Source organism: Schistocerca cancellata, chromosome 1 (genome assembly GCF_023864275.1).
Source record: "Schistocerca cancellata isolate TAMUIC-IGC-003103 chromosome 1, iqSchCanc2.1, whole genome shotgun sequence".
NCBI classification, from domain to species: domain Eukaryota; kingdom Metazoa; phylum Arthropoda; class Insecta; order Orthoptera; family Acrididae; genus Schistocerca; species Schistocerca cancellata.
In genome coordinates, this window is record NC_064626.1 from 542976997 (window position 1) to 542997936 (window position 20940).

The following is a 20940-nucleotide window of genomic DNA, read 5'->3' on the forward strand; positions in this document are numbered from 1 at the left end:
CATTGTCCCAATTGCATTACCAAGCAGGGTCCCTTCCTTTTCCGGAATGAACCCGAGTGTCGTTGAAATTCATACGCCAGTATGAAAGTAATATCATTCCATTTCACAGCTTCAATTTCAAAGTTCAGTTAAAGTATTCATAGCTGGCTACAATATTTAGATTACACAAGCACAAATTAAGAGTTCGAGTTTTGTTACCATATTTTAGTTTACCTGTGACTGCAGCTCAGTTTGGTACGTACTAAATTTTACTATTGTTAATTGTTCTGAATCATTTAATTAAGTTCAAAGTTAAATCTCTCATTTCTAAATTGCATAGATTCAAGTAGCTTTCGAAATGATTGTTGAGGTAGCCCAAGACTAACCTTATTTTATTGAATTTCATAGAAACAAAGCTCACTATTAATTTCAGTCACTAAAATAACTTTCAATTTTCCGTTTTTATTAATTCTTTTGCTAAGTTAAGTCAGAGTGTAGAGAAATTTATTACTTCTGACAAACATTCAGTTTTCACACTACACGTGTCAACCTTCAGTTGCCACGCTTCTAGTGCTAATTATATGTGCAATAACCTTTCTTTTTCAGTCACTATAGTAATTGTCCATAGGACTGGCGACTGTAATTTTCCCCAAATCTCAAATATCTAATTACCGCTAGTTAATTGTTAACGTTAACGGCCGCACATTTACTTTCCTTATTAATTTTACCCTTTTCTCAAAATTAATTTCCACCAATTTCATTTGCATTTTTCCTTTCATTTAGATGTAACCCTTTCCTCCCTCTTTACCGACAGATTAACTTCGGTGACGATTGCTTTTCCCAAATTCCCATTAGGTACACGCGGTTTAATTTTTCACTGTCATTAAGGTCGATAAGTGAGGGGGAGATTACAAAGTGACATGTTTGATGGTCTGTACCTCTGATTCAGATAACGTAACACCAATGAGGTGATGTACAATCGAATATGAAGCTTCTCGTTTGTTACTCTGTGGGTGCTGGTAGCTTTTACGGTTTACAACATCTGTAGCATGTTTTCTTTCTCTGTAAACGCTAAACATGTGTCCTCTTGTTCTAATGACTACGCTAAGATCCAAGACAGTTATAGTAGAGCCTCCCAGCTCCATTGTAAACCGAACATATTAATGTTGCACCTTTAAATGTTGTAATAATGTACATAGGTGTCTAGTGGTTCCGGTCCACAAACAAAGAATATCATCCAAATCTCTGAACCAGTACCTCATGTTGCAGTTCCGTGGCTCTTTCCCTAAGAAAATTTGATCGAAATTGTCCGTGAAAATTTAAGGTAATAGAGGACCAAGAGATGAACCCATAACTAGGCCATCAGACCGACTATAATACTTGCCCCGAAACTGGAAGTAATTCTCTTATACATATTTCTGAGTAACGACGATTACGTCAGGACATATGTACCGGTATGTGTATATTGATCAATAAGGCAATTAGGTTATCTGAACTTGTGATAAGCTGAGCATAAAGGAAGGAAGATCCAACTTTTGATGATCCTCTTTTAACAGGAAACCATTCGTATGATGTAGATTTGAAGTTATACAATCTTTTAGCATAAAGGCAGAAAGATATAAACTTCATCAAACGTATGTAAGACATAACCATTATGCTATGACACCACAGCTGTTTTCAACATGTTACAGTATCATTCGAATTCAATTTCACCATTTACTGTATCCTCAGGTACTTCCTTTAACATTTCTTTTTTCAAAACAAAATCCAAGCTACTGCTCCTCCGTGTTTCCACGTTACCGAATGTCACGAAAACGCGAAAACTAGTGTACAACCATTCGAACTCATTCTCAACTGTCAACTGTCATCGTCCTCCTCTTTCGCTTCCAACAGAGATTACATTTAAACATAACTGGTCGTGGCACTTGTATCGATTTACATTATTATATCTCACAAATTTTTATAACAGGAAACAACAGTTGTAAATAACGAAATACGTTTGTGGTATCTGGTAGACTTGGACATTTAGTTCCACATAAAACACTTCTATACAGAGTAGCTTGCGAGTGTGGAAGGCTGTATCTAATGTGTCGAAAAATGTGGGCTTTAGTCAGTCTAGTGCGACTTTGGTAGGCATACCATTTACTCTAATCTGGAATGTGTGGCAATCTCTGCTAATCTCTGGATACGGTCCGTCCTACGGTGCTTGCAACAGCTTGCATACTGCATCATTGAATAAGGAAACGTGCGCGCAGTTCTCAAGATATGCGAACACAAACGAATGTTTCCCAGCCTGGCTTCTGGGCGCCGCTGGTCTAAACTGGCGGATGTGCTCTCGTAATCTAGCAGAAAAGTCTGATGTATCAACTGTATCCTCTCCCATGCTGTTCAAGAATTCCCCTGACAGACGTATCGTTTGCCCGTACACTACCTCTGCTGCTGTAGCTTTTATCGCTTTTGAATGATGCTCGTAGTTCAAGGAGTACAACAGGTAGTGGCTCCATTCAATTTTGCATCGTGTGACATCGTACAGCTGTTTCAGTTGGCAGGCGTTCAACCATACCATTTGATGCAGGATGATAGGCTGTGATGCACATACGCTTCATGCCTAATAATGCTCTGAAAAGGTAGGCTTCGAATTGTCGTCCCTGGTCTTTGGTAAACCTTAGTGATATGCCGAATCGGAGGATCCAACCACGAAACAATGTCTGCGCCTCGGTTTCGACTGTGATATCCTTCATAGAGAATGCTTCAGGCCATCTGGTAAATCGTTCCACAACTCTAAGATTATAATTATAGCCTTCTGAGACTGTGAGCGGGCCTACAAAATACACGTGCACCATGTTAGAAACGTTGATTCGGTGGCAGAAATGAGCCGAGTGGTGATGTGACATATTGTGTAATCTTGTTCCTCTGACACGCAATGCATTACTTAACAAATGTTTTGCAGGAGGCGTGCAATGCAGGCCAGACGAAACTTTGACCAATCTAATAGTGGCTTGTACTCCTGGGTGTCCCAGATTGTGTACCGATTCAATAGCTTGTGTTCGGAAGTGTTACGGCACAAATGGGCGTGCTCTTACTCCAGATAGGTCACAATACAATTCAACATTCGCTCCAGGCATCCGGACACGTTGTAATTTCAGTCGTCCCGTTTGTTTCAACAAATCTTGCAACACATTATCACGCTGCAGGGCCTGTACGAGGGCATCAAAATCAATGGTAGCCGTTACAGCTTCAACAGGCGAACATGTGTCTGCTGTCGCGTTCACAGCCTCTACACGTGATAGCGCATCTGCTGGTATGTTCATCTTCCCTTGTGTTTACACAATGCAGGTGGAGAACTGACTAATGTAATCTAAATGGCGTAGTTCCCTCGGCGAGGGTTTCTCTGTTTTACAGCAAAGGCGTACGTAAGCAGGTTATGATCTGTTAAAATAGTGAACTGCCGGCACTCTAGTAAATGCCTGAATTACTTGACTGCGGCGTAAGCTGCATACTGTTCGCGGTCATAGGTTGCCCAACATTGCTGTGAAGGTGACAAACCCTGACTGAAGAATGCTATGGGCTGCAAACAATGTTAGAGCTGTTGTTGCAGAGCAGTGCCAACGATTGTAGACGAGGCATCAACCATAAGTGCCAGTGGAGCCTGTGCCATGGGGTGTGCAGCTTCTGCAACTGCCGTTTTTACGGCCTGAAAATGGCTATCTGCTTCGTTTGTCCGATGAAACTTGTCTTTTGGCTTTGGTGTGCCCTTGAGAAATTCATTCAGGGCACCGTTATCGTTGCGTAATTGTATACAAATCTTTGGTAAAAATTTATGACCCTAAAAACTGGCGTAGCGAGTGAGGTGAGGATACTTGTTTATGGCTTCCAATTTATCTTGCTGCGGTCGAATACCATGGGCGTCTACCGTGTAACCCAGAAGTTGCACTTCCCTCGTTCCAAAAGTACACTTTGAAGGATTAATTACTAAGCTTTGTAACCGTACACGATTAAATATCTGAGTCAGATGATGTAAATGTTCTTCTTCCGTCGCATACATGACCAAAATATCATCTGTGTAAACATAACATAAATCTAAGCCGCTAGTGATCTCGTCCATGATACGTTGAAACGTCTGTGCACAGACCAAAAGTCATCCTAGTGAACTCGAACAGACCGAAACGTGTTGTCACCGCTGTCCTGGGAATATCTTCTAAGGCAAAGGGGATCTGATAATACGCCCGGACTAGGTCAATAGGCCGCTACGGTCACATGTTCGAATCCTGCCTAGGGCATGGAATTGTGTGTTTAACCGGAGGGAGAGTAGGCGACTTCTGCATGATTTCGGGAAATTCTCTTAGTAATCGTGTGTATGTTGTATCTCCTGCTACCGTACGTACCGTCATCGGAGTGATGCAGCACACCTTTCTTTAGCACGCAGGTTTGTAGTGGAATCAATCAGACGCTTGCGTCGGAGGTCAGGTATCAGATCATAAAAGGATAAAAAATGCGCTCGTATGATAGGCTACGATAATACGCTACAGTGAAGCGCAGCTCAAATCTGCCACGTAGTCCTAGGTTAAGCAACTATGTGACCTGACAGTATGTTTTAATCTTAGAGCTCTTAGCGGCAAACAGGCAAGAATCGCCGCAGTTCCGGCGTGGTACACGAGTTACCAGGTACACGAGTTACCAGGTACACGGACACTGCTGCCCCTGCGTCCACTAGGCATTGTACTTTCGTGTTGCGGTCTGTGGCAAAAAGTCGACATGCATTACCGGTATGAGTAGTTGTTGCTGCAACTTTTCCACTCCATGTTTCCACTTGCATGGTAGTGTACACTTTCACGCGTCGTTGCTGAGTTTCTTTAAGTACCAATACAAATTTTGTGCCGATGGCAAGAGGTTACGACTTCTCGACGACCGGCGGCGCGGTCGATAACGTGTGTGCGTCGTTTGTAATGCGGTTCCTTGCGTGATGAGCTCCGCTATTTGCGACTGGAGTGATGCTGGTGTCACTGAAGACATATTCTCGTGCGTTGATGTCGATGTTGACACGTTTGTTGCGGGATATATCCTGACGATCCTCTCTACTTTTAGCGCTAGTGCATTTAAATCACCCGTGCACACTGTCAGAATTTTTTGAGTGTCCGAAAGTAATCGGGACAACCAAATATTGCGCTGTACGTCGTCGCTCTCTGAGTTGCTTGCCAGCGTGCGCGAACGGCGTAAAAGCTGGGACGCGGTTCGATCGCCGAGCTCCTCAGTCCGTAAAATCTTCTCTAGTGGCTTCGCTTCCGACTGTGATAGGCGCGTCCCTAGCGCGTTCTTAATTCACGCATACCTTTCGGCGTTGAAAGGTGCTGCAAGGATATCTTGTAACTGAGCAGCTGAGTCTTCAGTTAGTGCTGCGACTTCATAGCTATACTTCGTTTCGTCTGCTGATATCTGTCCGGAGACGAACTGGCTTTCAAGCTGCGCGAACCACAACACCGGGTTATGTTGCCAGAACGGCGGCAGTTTAATTGTAACCCTGTTAACTGTGCTGCCTGTAGCTAGCTCTGCGGTGACTGGCGGATTGTCCATTTTCCTGCGAGAACGAGCGCGGCGCGGCTGACGCGGAAGTGAGGAACTTCCACGTTACGATGCGTGATGGTACGCTGAAGCCGATGCTGTCGTGTTGTTGTGTTATCGGCGGGGTCAGCAAATATGTGGTATCTGGTGGAAATGAACATTTATTTCCGCATAAAACACATCTATGCAGAGTAGCATGGAAGGCTGAACAATTAACTGTTAAGACAGGCATGGGATCGTCTATATCACTCTCGCCAAAGAGCAATAATAGTAACAAACACTAGCCACATGGAATGTTTATATACCACTGTACACTCGCGTTTGCGAAGACAGAATGCGATGCTACACGTTATTTCATAATTCACATTTGTATTAAACAGAAACAGGCCAAAAAGTAGAAGAAGAATAAACTTAGCATACTAATAACATACCCCCTTTCTCATAAAAGTTCCAGGACATGTTTTTCACTCCTGACTTTGGAATGTTAAAAAGGAACAAAAGCTGTTCATATGTTACCTGGTATATGTGCGTTCTTGAAATGACCTTGGCCACGTTTCCACGCAAACTCACTAGATACAGGGTTGTGCCTGACAAGAGACTGTTTGGATGCTTGGTGCATTAGTTGTGGTGACACAACAGATGCCGATTGTTAGGAAAGAGTGAACATTAAGATCTGCATTAAGCTCGGGAAAACCCATAGTGAAACATGGCCAATGATTAAGGAAGCTTTGGGCAGGTCAGTATTAGGACATGGGGTATGTCACTTTCTGCTATAGCCCTTTGTATGCTAACAATATCCAAACTCTCCTATTATTAAAAAAATTCCCATTTTAAATGAAGAAAACGGGTTTGAATAATTTACTGTGATATTACAAATCCAGACTACAGCTGCCTCTTCCAACGAGATTTGCTCTTTCTCTTCATGTAATAAATGTTCCAAAGATGTAATTAATCATTTGTAGAATTAGTAATTTCTGGCAACAAGTCATCATACTTTAAACTGAACATGAAAGTGCAGACATGTATCAAGTATGGTTGCTCAGAAATCCTTATCAGAAGGCAAATAATATATTCATTAGAACACTTTTCATTGGCATAACAGTTTCTTATACTAGACAACACCTAATGGCTACTGCTCAGAAGAGTGAAGAAACCGTCAGTAACGATCAACACAAAATCTGTCAGACGAATTTGATCGAAATTGAGTTGACAGGAATAGCGTTTCGGTAATCATAATTCTACGTGTAACACAATTCGAAAATACAAGCAGTGATTAAACACTCTTAAAAATAAATGCCAGGCTTAATTGACTACAGTAATATCTCAAAATAACTAATTAGCAGCCTGCTAACATGAGAAACAGCTTATGCATTCATGAACAGAGACTCGAAATTAAAATTCTCCAAATAATAGTAAGAAGTTATGAGAATCTTAGAATGGTCGGTTTATGGAAAGATTTACGTTAACATCCTTGCACTAAGGGGTCATTTGTTCGACTCTCCGTTACTAGTTAGTATCTTCCTGCGACAACGAAGGAGGAAAATAATGTTGTTAGGGTGACTAAAGAAGGTTAAAATGACAGATAAGAAACACGTAAAGTGAAATAAGAGTTCTTGGCTGCTAGTGGTAGCAGAACAGAGCGCAGTAGTGCGACGACAACATGCGACGCGGTCGACGGGGGAGGGGGGGGGGGGGGGGGCGGGGACAACGAAGGAGGAAAATAATGTTGTTAGGGTGACTAAAGAAGGTTAAAATGACAGATAAGAAACACGTAAAGTGAAATAAGAGTTCTTGGCTGCTAGTGGTAGCAGAACAGAGCGCAGTAGTGCGACGACAACATGCGACGCGGTCGACGGGGGGGGGGGGGGGGGGGGGGACTTTGCAGTTAGCTACGAGTAGTTTGCGAGACAGCACCGAGCTTAAGACGCCGGAAAGCTCGCATGCAGGAACGACATACATACAGAAAATTCAAACTTTGAAAATTCCAATGAGAAACAGTGATTTCAGCCATTTGATGGTCCTGTTTTCTACTCTTTTGGGGAAAACAAGGAACTATACTGCAACACAAATATCAATATTTATCGGTGAACATTCTAACCCTATTCACATAACTAGGCCACATAAAATCATAATGTTGCAAACCTCGCTCTAACTGTGAAACGATTTGGCTCACCACTCTTTAACAGCAACAAAATCTGAAGCCAAATTGTAATGACTTAGAATCTGAATCTCAATAAGTCAGAAAGTTGCAGACTAATATTTGAACATATTCTCTTGTTTCGCAGTGTCTATTACACTTTCTTTTTGGCTTGACACAGTCATATGGAGGTATGAATTGTTAATACGTGGTGCAGAAGTCTCTTTTTTTATTTGTTCCATTGATTCTACGTATTTATATTAACAATAAAGGTTGCAGAAGTGTGTATTCATTATGTATCACATTTACTGAATCTTCTAAAAGATAAAATCAAGCAAAAAAGTTACATTAACAATGCAACATCTGCAGCACGAAAGTTCAATGTTTTACATCTAGACCACAACCACTGACTTCTGATCAGACGAAACAGTTATACTACAGAGACTAGCGATGCTCAATACACAACGCAGAAATATTTATAACTACATATGGATCTTTACATCCAAAGTTAAAACTTACATGTCAGTAATACTTTATAGAAGTTACATTACAAACGCTTTTCAGATTAAGCCACAACTTATGCCAATAATAATAATAGTAATCATAATAACATCCTAATTCTGATAATTTCAAATTTTTGTCCAATATCAAATCAAAATATATTCAACATAACTTTACTGGTTTTTCTCGAGTTTTGAAAGACTTTTGAAAAACGAGGTATTTTAGTGGCAGCAAAACACGTAAGACTAAATTTATTAGTTTCCTTGCATGCTGATTTGTTAGAAAGTAATAATTTCCAAAGTATATTAAGGCATGATCAATTAAATTCTTCATGCTTCTTCCTCCTGTAAGTAATAATTCAGTCTCAAGAAGTTACGAAACTTCTTGAAACATAAAATATATGCTGTCCGTCATTAACATTCCCACAATCCTCAGCTCTTTTTCTCTTGATGGTGAATCTTCACTATGGAAGTATTTCCGTTCACGCTCCAATTTCTGTGTCCTCTAGTCTCGCTTCCTGCAGTATATCGACTGTCCTCATTTACTCGTGAACTTTAACTAAACAGTACCTCGGCACAGAGTCAAACAGTTCTGGAACATCACTATGATGAGCCGAGACCACGGAAATTTTAAATACGCGACGGTTCCTCTCGAGACCCAGTTCACCTTTTACAGGCACATCATTTAACACTCCTTTTTGCGAGACACGCTCCAACTTCCTGTTTCTTCACTTTTCCGCATTACCGAATTTCATAAGATCGCTAACACCGGCCTATGTCCACTGCAGGTCACTCTTAGCTGTCAAGAAGTCGTCATTTCTTCTTCCGCTGTCAGCACAGGTCACTTTTCTAATACCTTCCGCCGCGGAAGTCGAACAGGCGGCAGAACAAATGGACGTGGTCAGCCCATAGAGGGCTCCGCCTCCGCGGCGGCTATTCCGCGCAGCGAGGGCGCCACCGCTAAGCCACATGCGGTCAATAGCCGCTCCCTCCGGTTTCGTATATAGGGACCCACTCTGCCCTAGTCCAGCGGATTCGAGGGTTGAATTCCCTCACTTCCTCATCGAGGACTCGCACTGCCTGGGCTACTCTCAGGGTGTATCTTCGACGTGGAAGAGCCCCAACCGTGCCTGTCGCGTTGTTGCCCGTCTGCACGCCGTCACTGCTGCCCGCCGCCGCCGCCGCCGCCGCCGCCGCCGCCGCCTGGTCCCCGTCTCTCGGTGCTCGCCGCTTCTGCCGCCGCCGCTGCCGCCGTCTCTCGGTATTCGCTGCCGCCTGCAATCATGGACGCCCCAACTACCACCATCGTCTACACCTCCCCTTCACCTGCCCCCATTGTAACGTCATGGAGTGCTTCCTCTGGGATTCACCCGTCTCATGCACCTCCCCTACTCACAGTCTCCTCCCCATCTATCTCCTCTCCATCGCTGTATCCCCACCTGTACGTCACTCCTGCTCCTACCCCTGCTACTGCACCTGCTGCTGCTCCTGCTCCTGCCTCTGTCCCTACTCCCAACCCCCCTCCCGCTCCTGTCGCCTGCCGACACGACTTTCCCCCCCCCCTCCCCCATGCGACTACAACTGATTCCCCTGCCAGAGTCTCCCCCCGCCGCGCCACAGTCGCCGCCACAGAGCGCCCTACCCTCTCATCCGGTGCTACTGCCTCACAGGAGGGCCCTACCTCCCACCACCTCCCCATCCATCCAGTCCCTCATCCCTCCTCCCAGGCAACACCCGCCAAAAACCTTCCAAACGGCCCAGTGGCGATCTCTCCTCTACTCCCTCATCCAAAAAGCCACTGCCCACCCCACCTCCCGCTGACCCCACTATGGATACCACCCCACCTCCCTCCTCTCCAGCCCCCTCCCTGTATACCTTTGTCCTAGCCAACCCTGATCCGAAATTCCTGGATGCCCACACCCTCACCCTTGAAATCCGGAAGTACATCCCCAGTGCACCCATCACCCAACTTATCCCTCGCAGGGACTCTGTTCTCATCAAGTCTCCCTCTCCATCCTTCCATACTGATCTCCTCCGGCGCCTTCCCCACATCACCTTTGGGCCCCATGCATCCCTCACCCCATTCCTTACATCCTCGTCTCCTCGTCAGCCCCAACCACCTCGTCGTCCACTGACCTCACTGCCGTCATCACAAAACTCAGCCCTGTGGTCACAGAGACTGAGGTATTGACGGAACTGAATGCCCACCCCACCCTGGAAGTCCGCTCTGCCCACCGTATTTACAACTCCTCTGGCCCTACTTTCCTCATGCGTATATTTACAGAGTCCGCCTCCTCCACCGACCACCTCCTCACGCAGGGAGCCCTGATTTTCAACTGCCACCACCCTGTTGACCCATCCCGTTCCCCTCCTCAATCCTACCGCTGCCAGCGTTGTCTTCTGTACAATGACCACCTCACCCAAAACTGCAAGAACCCACCCACCTGCCCCCATCGTAAAGCCTCCCACTTCCTCAAACAGTGTCCCAACCTCGCCTTCCCCCCACCCTGCAACACCTACAATGAACCTCACCCCACCTATTAATCCAAATGCAAAGCCAAGACCCCTCCCACCAATCCTGAACTCACTGTCCCCGTTCGCCCCCTACAGCAGAAGACATCATCCGGTTCCTCACCGTCGTCCTGCAGAACATCCACCCCTTCCAGCGCCCCCACACACTCCAGCAGATTTCCCTCGCTGCCCGCTCTGTTTTCCACTTAAACACCTACGCCACATACTCCCACAACCAGGCCCACTTTACCTTCACAGGCTCTACCGCTCCTTCCTCCGCACTCGTGACTGGGATACTCTCACCCGCCACCGGCAACTACAGTGACATATCTGGAACCTCCTTACTGCAAAGAAACGCCGGGACTGGCGCCAGACATGCACACGTCTCAACTCCACCCTCCCTGTCAACTCCTCCAAGTACTAGTCAGCCTTCCACCGCCTTACTGGTAGCCATCCCACCCCGCATTACCCCATCCTCCATGACGATCGACCCTTTCCTGACAACCTCAGTAAGGCTAACCATTTTGCTTCCCACCTATCCGAGGTCTTCTCCATTCCTGACGATCCCCATTTTGATTACTCCCTCTTGCCCACCATCCTTGACTACATTGACACCTCTGTCCCCCCACTCGCCCTAGCTTCCAGTACTTGGATCGGTTACCCCACTAGACATCAACACTCCCATCACCACACAAGACATCACACTCGTCCTTCGCTCCAAACGCAACACTGCCCCTGGTCATGATGGCGTCACCTACCGTCACCTCAAGGAATCCCCTCCATCCTTCCTGTCTGTCCTTGCTACCCTGTACAATGTCCTCCTCTCCATTGGATTTTACCCTGACCTGTGGAAGACTTTCCGTGTCCTGCTGTTCCCTAAGCCTAACAAACCCCCCTCTGCTGCCTCTTCCTATCGTCTAATCTGCCTCACCTCCGTGTTCAGTAAGGTCTTTGAGGCCATCCTCTCTCGCCGTATTCACTGCCACCTTAACCAGCACCGCCTCCTTCCTCTTACCCAATGTGGCTTCTGGCCTTCCTTCTCTGCTGACGACCAGCTCCTTAACCTTACCAATCTTCTTTCCCTCCAACTTAACTCCCATCACTCTGCTATCTTTGTTTCCCTTGATCTCCAGAACGCCTATGACCATGTCTGGCATCTCGGGCTCCTCTTCAAACTCCAGACCTATGCTCTCGCCATCAACTTCGTCTGTCTCGTTGCTTCCTTCCTCTCCCATCGTCCCTCCTATGTGACTATCCACAATTCCAACTCCTGTACATTCTACCCCTCTGTCGGTGTGCCCCAAGGTTCTGTACTTTCCCCTCTCCTCTATCTCCTGTACACTGCTGATATGCACAAACCTTCCCCATCCTGTTCATCTTCTCCAGTTCGCTGATGACACCGCCTTCCTAGCCATTTATCCTACCCTTCAACGGTCCCAACGTACCCTCCAAACCCACCTTGACCAATTCACCGCTTGGTGCAACCAGTGGTTCCTCCATGTTCATCCCTCCAAGACACAGGCGATCATCATAGGCCACACCACCCGCTCCTTCCGCCTCCATGATTTCTACCTCACCATTTATGGCCGTCCTATCCACCTCACTCCTACCCTCAAATACCTTGGCCTCACACTCGACCGCCACCTCACCTGGACTCCCCATACCCTTACCATCCAAAACAAAGCTCACAACCGCCTCCGCCTCCTGAAACTCCTGTCTGGCCAGACGTGGGGTCTGCATCCTTCCAGCATCCTTCACATCTACAAATCCATGATCTGCCCCATCCTTTGTTATGCCAGCGTCGCTTGGATTTTCACCCCTCCCTGGTTCTATAAAGCCCTCCAAATCCTCGAACGCCATGCACTCCGCCTCGCATTCCGCATCCACCTTCCGTCCCCCACGCATATCCTCTACGACTTCATCCTTTTCCTTGAACACATCTGCACACTATATATTGTCCACCGCCTTGCTCCCCCTCACCCCCTGGTGTCTCCCTTCCTCGCCACCCCCAACCAGTTGCTGCGCCTTTACCGTGTGTCCCTCCCTCTCTCCATCTCCACACACTCCATCTCCTTTCCCAACACAACTTCCACCATCTACCCCTCCCAGATGATGAGCTTCGCCCTGACATCTACCCTTCCTACCAACTCTAACCCCCTCTTCCTGCCTCCTCCTCAGGGCTCCCTATTCTCCCCCTCCCTCCTTCTGAGCGGCTTTCCCCTCCTACTCCCCCTCCATCTCTTGTGCCTCCTTTCAGTGTCTCTGCGCTCCCTCCTGCCCTGTCTCCCCTTTTCCTCCCACCCCACGTGTCTCCTGCCTCTTTGTGGACCCACAGGTGCCCCTCCTCTCTTCATCCCACCGCTTCCCCAGCTCCCCATGCTCTCCCCTCCTTTTCCATCCTCTCTGACCTTTCCCTCGTCAGGTCCCACCTGGTAGTTTTCTTCTTCGTCGTGTGTGCTCCAAGTGGGTTTTAAGTGTGTTGTTTTGGAGTGTTTTTAATACTGTGGCCAACTTTTAACCTGTACACACGCATTCAGTGTCTTCTCTGTCTTTTAAGAATCGCTAACTGTGTTTTTTAACTTTCTGGTGATTTTTTTAACTGTCCCCCATGAACGTCTACATGTCAATGTATTTTTACCTCCATTTTCTCCCCTTACTCTGTTTTATGTTCCCCTTTTTTATCTCCTTATGTATGTATCATTCAAATCTTGTTTTAGTTGTCGTGTCACTCGGCTGAAGAGCAGCGGATTGTGCCGCTGACAGCCCTCCCCTGCCCATATGGGGCAAGGGAATGAAATCACAATAAAGAAAAAAAAAAACTAGTCCAGCCAGTCTATCTCGGCAGTACTGCGTTCTGCTCGTTGCTCGTTGATGACATTTGCCTGGCTCTGGTTCCGAGTGGATTTACGTTTGGTGTTTGGTGTTTGGTGGTGTGGTTTCCACAAGCCCCCGTTGTTTATCTCTTCCTTGTTGTGTCGCTCATAGTCGGTCGTGGTCGGTTGTTGTCAGTTGTCGTTGGTCTGTCGTCCGACCCGTCCTGTGTTTACCCGGTGGTGTGTGCTCCACCGCCGGCGGCTTCGCCGCCTGGAGGCTCCGATCCACAGCCCAAGGCGTTCCCGCTGTTGTTTGTGGTTACTACAACTTTTAACCCTAACTGGGCCTGGCACTTGAATCGATTTACAATAAACTACTACATCATAGTAATTTTCATAGCAAGAATGTATTTACAAGCAGGAACTTTAGATATCAAAATACATTCATAGATAATTCACATCTTTAGAAGTAGGCCAATAACTATGAAAAAAAACATACAAAGAACAATTAGTGAATCAGAAAATAACGGCAGGCCAGAATAGACAATTACTTATTAATAAAATGTCCGTCTCATTATCTCATCCATTAATCACAGTACAAGGCTGCCATTATGTGACAGGAAAGATGCAGTCGTATTAGCAGTCCACAACAGACGCAATGGGATCTGCTGATAGGTAATTACGTGCTAGCTCCCTAGCGTCTAGGAAAGTAGAACAACGTTTTCCTGTAGACACAGTGAGTAACTGTATTCCAGTGTAATCTACACACAACACTCCTTCTAGTAAGATGCATTGTTGAGTAATGTCCTATTTGCATTCACTGGCATAGTTGTTCTACCATTTGTTAGAGTCGTTATTGCACGCTTTGGTAAAAGTACTAGCAAAGTGTATTGTAACCTCACTATTAGCTAGCAGTATCGTTTTAGACTTTGTAGGACTATATGAGTTAACCCCTTCGTCGTTGCGACTGTAACCAAGTGTTACTGTGGCAATCGGTGCTATCTGTTTGTAGGTTGCATTCTTCATCTACAAACGTGACGCCCTGCGAGAGCTGCTGCAGATTCTGTCCGACGTCAGGGGAAGTTATGGTAACGGCAAAAGCAGTCATAGGATCCGGAGCCGAAACCAAAAGCTGTCACGCCGCCTGTACATATTCATGCAGGTACTGACCAACACTCAGTGTAAATGTTACAGATATCCAAAAACAACGTTTAAAAATATGATTCGTACAATAATGTTTCAATTTTTAATGTGATGCCAAACAGATGCGACTGTATGAAGGACATCCGTTCATCAGCAAAACTTTTAGCTTTAGGATGTGGCGAGAAGAAGCGCACTGGCTTTGCGTAAGGACTCTATCTCAAGTTTACCGAATTTCTACCATTAAATCATTTGTGCTATTTTTTATAACTGTCTACTGAGCTTGCATATAATAATATGGACACCTTCCCAATATGTCGCGGGAATAGCTCTGCTCCCCGAAACAGGCCTAACTTATCTGAGGATCACATGTAAATCCTGAATAGTGATCAGTGGAATTTTATACTAATTCTTACATAAAAAGTGTTGAAATTCTTGAGAGGTGCTTCAGTATCCCAATACACCCTTAATTTTAAATGGGAACATTTTAGGGTAGGCTTTACCGTGACTGTTATCGACATTAAATGAAACAACAAGTATACTGTTATCAGTCACTGTTTATTTATCTCCACGACGCGTTTCAAAGGTTTAAACCTCCATCAGGTGGATTTACATTTGTTGATGTGACATTTATGTGTGTGTCGTGCTACGTATTTGGAGGAACTTGTGGCACTGTCTCCAGATTCCTTTCACTGTCGTAACACATCACATTTATACGGCCTTATTTTGTAAACAAACCCTTTGAAACGCGTCGTGGAGATAAACAGTGACGGCTAAAAGTATATTTGTTGTTTCATTTAACACCTTTAATTATTTTTTCAGTAGACACTCATGTGTCTCACTTATATCTTGATACGAACGTTTCGACGCTGGGGAGTACGTGTTCCTTCATTCTCATGTTCATCGTGCCTATCTTCTGCTCTGAATGCCATGTGACACGGAGCATTATCACCTCAGACGATGCAGCCATGTGGTTAAAGCTATGCCTATGCTATTGTTTGATTACTGTCACTTAAAAATGACTACTGACCTTATATCCACTTTCAGCACCTTCATCTTCTTTCACAGTATACGCTGAAAAAAATACTATCGTTAAATATATTATTTCTCATTATTCTCCATTAGAAGACCACAGGAAAGCACCTGGTTAAAAGTCAACTTATTTGACAATGGGACATTCCTCTAAACCTAGGTAACTTTTAAATCAAGCGATTTTGAACGTGGAAGCCTAAGCACGAACAACATTCATCATCATTTACAGCGGAAAGAGTACAACACAAATTGTATGGTGTTCTCCACATTTAAATACGAACTTGTCGTAGAAAAAGTGTGACCGTTGACGAGTTCGAGCACATTGTATATCTCCATTGGTCTAAAGCTCAGCAGTCCATTTTCTGGTAACGATCTGATTATAAGCAATAAATACTTTAATATCCCTTGTGATTCTGTCAGTAAGCTAAGCGTTGATTAAACTGTTCTGCTTTTCAGATGAATTTGAGCTATGCGTATTTTCATGAAATTTGATGCATAAGCACATAAGCTCTGGCGCCCCTAATTAGTTACATATACACTCTAAGATACAAAAAAATATTAAAGAAAATGACGCAACACGAAGAAATTATTCGAATGGGACTAAAATCGGTAGTAGTTATGTATATTTGCAGACAAACAAATGATTATGATTTCAGAAAAAATTGATAATTTATTCAAGAGAAAGTGCTTCACAAATTGAGCAAGTCAGTAGTGCGTTCGTGTCCCTGTCGCCACAGTGCAAGCAGTTATTCAACTTGACATTGATTGTCGGAGTTGTTGAATATCCTCCTGATGGATATCGTACCAAATCTGTCCAGTTGGCACGTTAGATCGTCAAAGTGCGCAGCTGGTTGGAGGGCCCTGCCCACAGTTCTCCAGACGTTCTCAGTTGGGGAGGGATCTGGCGACCTTGCTGACGAAGACAGAATTTGGCAAGCATGAAGGCAAGCAGTAGAAATACTCGCCATTTGAGGACGTGCTTTATCTTGCTGAAATGTAAGCCCGAATGATTTGACATGAAGGGCAACCAAACGGGGCGGCAGATATCGTCGACTTACCGCTGAGCTGTAAGGGTACCGCAGATGACGACCCAAGGCATCCTGCTACGAGAGGAAATGGCACCGCAAACAATCACTCCAGGTTGTCGGACCGCATGGCCGACAAAATACAAGTTGATGTCTCATCATTGTCTTTGACGTCTCCAGACACATCTTCACTGGTCGTGGGGGCTCAGTTCCAAGCGGGTCTCATCGCTGAAGACAATTCTACTCCAGTCAATAAGATTCCAGGCCGCAGACCTGTCGGGAGACTTCCCGGAGAGCGATGGGATTTCAACCTGACTGTCGCCCGCCATACGGCCCGACAACCAGGACTGATGCTCTGGGATGCCATTTCATTTCATAGCAGAACTCCTTTGGTTGAGCCTTACAGCACAGCGGCACGACGACGATATTCTACGACTCGTTTCGTTGACCTTCGTAACAAACCATCCTGGGGTTACGCTTAAACAAGATAATGCCCATCCGCACACTGCCAGAGTTTCTGATGCTTGTTTTCGTGCTTGCCAAACAATACATTCGCCAGCAAGGTAGCCAGCCAGATCACTTCCCAACAGAGAACAATTGGAGCATTGGGGTCAGAGCGACCTACCGAGCCTGTTGGACAGAATTTGGCACGATGTCTCTCAGGAGTACAGCCAGCAGCTCTGCCTATCAATTCCAAGCCGAACAACTTGTTGCATGAGGACCAGGGGTGGAAGAACCCGTTGTTGACTTGCTCAGTAAGTGAAACTTTTTCTCTTGAATAAATCATCTGATTTTTCTGAAACTGCAATCATTTGTTCGTCAGTACATGTGCATAACATTTACCCATTTCTATCTGTCCCATTTGGATAGCCGGCCGGGGTGGCCGAGCGGTTCTAGGCGCTACAGTCTGGAACCGCGCGACGGCTGCGGTTGCAGGTTCGAATCCTGCCTCGGGCATGGATGTGTGTGATGTCCTTAGGTTAGTTAGGTTTAAGTAGTTCTAAGTTCTAGGGGACTGATGGCCTCAGAAGTTAAGTCCCATAGTGCTCAGAGCCATTTCAACCATTTACATATATATTTGCACTTGAGAGGACTCGCTGAAATATTACAAGACAACACAGAATACGTAAATTATTTTACATGTAAGTGAGAAACAGCTTCAGAAAATGAGACATACGGATTTTGAAAAAACATCATTTGATTTCACAACACTATGTCTACTACACGAATAGAGATAGAAAGTTCCGGTGCATTTTAATTTATTCAGCGAATCTGAAAGTTCATTTTATGATGAAAACTCCATTTCTCTACGAGCCGTAGCATCACAGAACTGATAGCTGCACTAAGAGCATTTTGCTCACAAACGAATGATGCACCATTGGCCTCCAATTTCATCTCTTCTCGTCGTATGAAATTTTTCATTATCGGTGTCTGTGAAATTTTTCATTTACGTGTCTTCGCTTCCAACGACCTTGGGAAAAATAAGACGCCTCATAACAACGGTAGTCAACACAGTAACCCTAGATGCGCTCGCTAAAAATATGTAACGAGTTTAACTGTCGTTCTGTTGTTTGTTTTTTTTTTTTTTTTTTTTTTGTCATGCGTGTGATGTGGGCCACACTGACATTTGTGAGACTTAAGTAAAATTTTTGATTGTGAAAGTAATTGTAAAAAGTCGCCAAAGGTTTTACGAGGGACGTTCAACAAGTAATGCTACATAGTTCTTTCTTAAAGTAGGTTAGTTTAATGCAAGATTCCAGTACACCATATTTTTCCCCACTCTTTTTACTACAAAATCCCATTTTTAAACATGATCTCCGTTCAATGCTTTGGTTTCCAGCGGGGTGCATTCTTCATTGGGCCAAACAGAAGGAAAATGTTTACTGATTTCTTTTAGGCGACAAGGAACCCAGTGGCACAAACCTCTGAGGGCCCCTACTAGTGGACGAGTATGTCAGCAACAGAGACCTCAAATTGCGCGACGAGCTGTTTAATTGAGAGGCGTCGATCACCTCCAATGAGAGTGTCCGCACGTTCCACGACTGCAGGAGTCACAGCTGTGTTGGGCCGGCCGGCACGCAGGAGATCGGACAGGTCTGTGCGACCTTGTTGCGATGAGGGAAGACACCTCCCCTTTCGATTCACCGAGCTTGTGTTCACTGGCGGGTCTCTGCAAACATTCTACAAGCAGCCTATGAATATCTGCGGTGCTCTGGTTTTCCGCCAAAAGAAACACAATGACAGCTCTTTGCTACGCCGCTACGGTCGTCATTTTAAAGACTACGTATAGCGCCACCCCTATCGCAACTCCATGAAACTATAGCGTCTGTAACGGGAATATTCCACGATGTCCCATACACATTCCACGTCTTTTCTACCGAAACAGATCGAGAAAAAAATGTGTTGCATTATTTATAGAATGCCCCTCGTATGTACGTAGATATGAAATATACAGGATGGTCCATTGATAGTGACCGGGCCAAATATCTCACGAAATAGGCGTCAAACGAAAAAACTACAAAGAACGAAATTTGTCTAGCTTGAAGCGGGAAACCAGATGGCGCTATGGTTGTCACGCTAGATAGCGCTGCCACAGGTCAAACGGATATCAACTGTTTTTTTTTTAAATAGGAACCCCATTTTTATTACATATTCGTGTAGTACGTAAAGAAATATGAATGTTTTAGTTGGACCACTTTTTTCGCTTTGTGATAGATGGCGCTGTAATAGTGACAAACGTATAAGAACGTGGTATCACGTAACATTCCGCCAGTGCGGATATTTGCTTCGTGATACATTACCCGTGTTAGAATGTACTGTTTACCAATTGCGGAAAGGTCGATATCGTGTTGATGTATGGCTGTTGTGATCAAAATGGCCAACGGGTGTGTCCTATGTATGTTGCTCGGTGTCCTGGACGACATCATCCTAGTGTCCGGACCGTTCGCCGGATACTTACGTTATTTAATGAAACAAGAAGTGTTCAGCCACATGTGAAACGTCAACCACGACCTGCAACCAATGATGATACCCAAGTAGGTGTTTTAGCTGCTGTCGGGGCTAATCCGCACATCAGTGGCAACCAAATTGCGCGAGAATCGGGAATCTCAAAAACGTCGGTGTTCAGATTAAACATCGATTGCAGCCGTACCATATCTGTATGCACCAGGAATTGCATGGCGACGACTTTGAACATCGTCTAGTGTTCTGCCACTGGGCACAAGAGAAATTACGGAACGACGACAGATCTTTTGCCCGCGCTCTATTTAGCGACGAAGCGTCATTCACCAACAGCGGTAACGTAAACCGGCGTAATATGCACTATTGGCAACGGAAAAACCACGATGGCTACGACAAGTGGAACATCAGCGACCTTGGCGGGTTAATGTATGGTGAGGCATTATGGAGGAAGGATAAATCGCCCCCATTTTATCGATGGCAATCTAAATGGTGCAATGTGTGCTGATTTCCTACGTAATGTTCTACCGATTACGTAATTACTACAAGATGTTTCACTGCATGACAGAATGGCGATGTGCTTCCAGCATGATGGATATTCGGCACATAGTTCGCGTGCGATTGAAGCGGTATTGAATAGCATATTTCATGACAGGTGGATTGCTCGTCGAAGCACCATACCATGGCCCGCACGTTCACCGGGTTTGACGTCCCCGGATTTCTTTCTGTGGGTAAATTTGAAGGATATTTGCTATCGTGATCCACCGACAACGCCTGACAACATGCATCAGCGCGTTCTCAATGCATGTGCGAACATTACGCAAGGCGAACTACTCGCTGTTGAGAGGAATGTCGTTACATGCATTGCCAAATGCATTGAGGTTGACGGACATCATTTTGAGCATTTATTGCATTGATGTGGTATTTACAGGTAATCACGCTGTAACAGCATGCGTTCTCACAATTGGTAAGTTCACAAAGGTACATGTGTCAAATTGGCACAACCGAAATAAAATGTTCAAAAGTCCCTACGTTCTGTATTTTAATTTAAAAAACCTACCTGTTACCAACAGTTCGTCTAAAATTGTGAGCCATATGTTTGTGACTATTACAGCGCCATCGATCACAAAGCGAAAAAAGAAGTGGTACAACTAAAACATTCATAATGCTTTGTGTACTACACGAATATGTAATAGAAAATGTGGTTCGTATCTAAAAAACGCAGTTGATATCCGTTTGACCTATGGCATCGCTATCTAGCGGGCCCCCATAGCGCCATCTGGTTT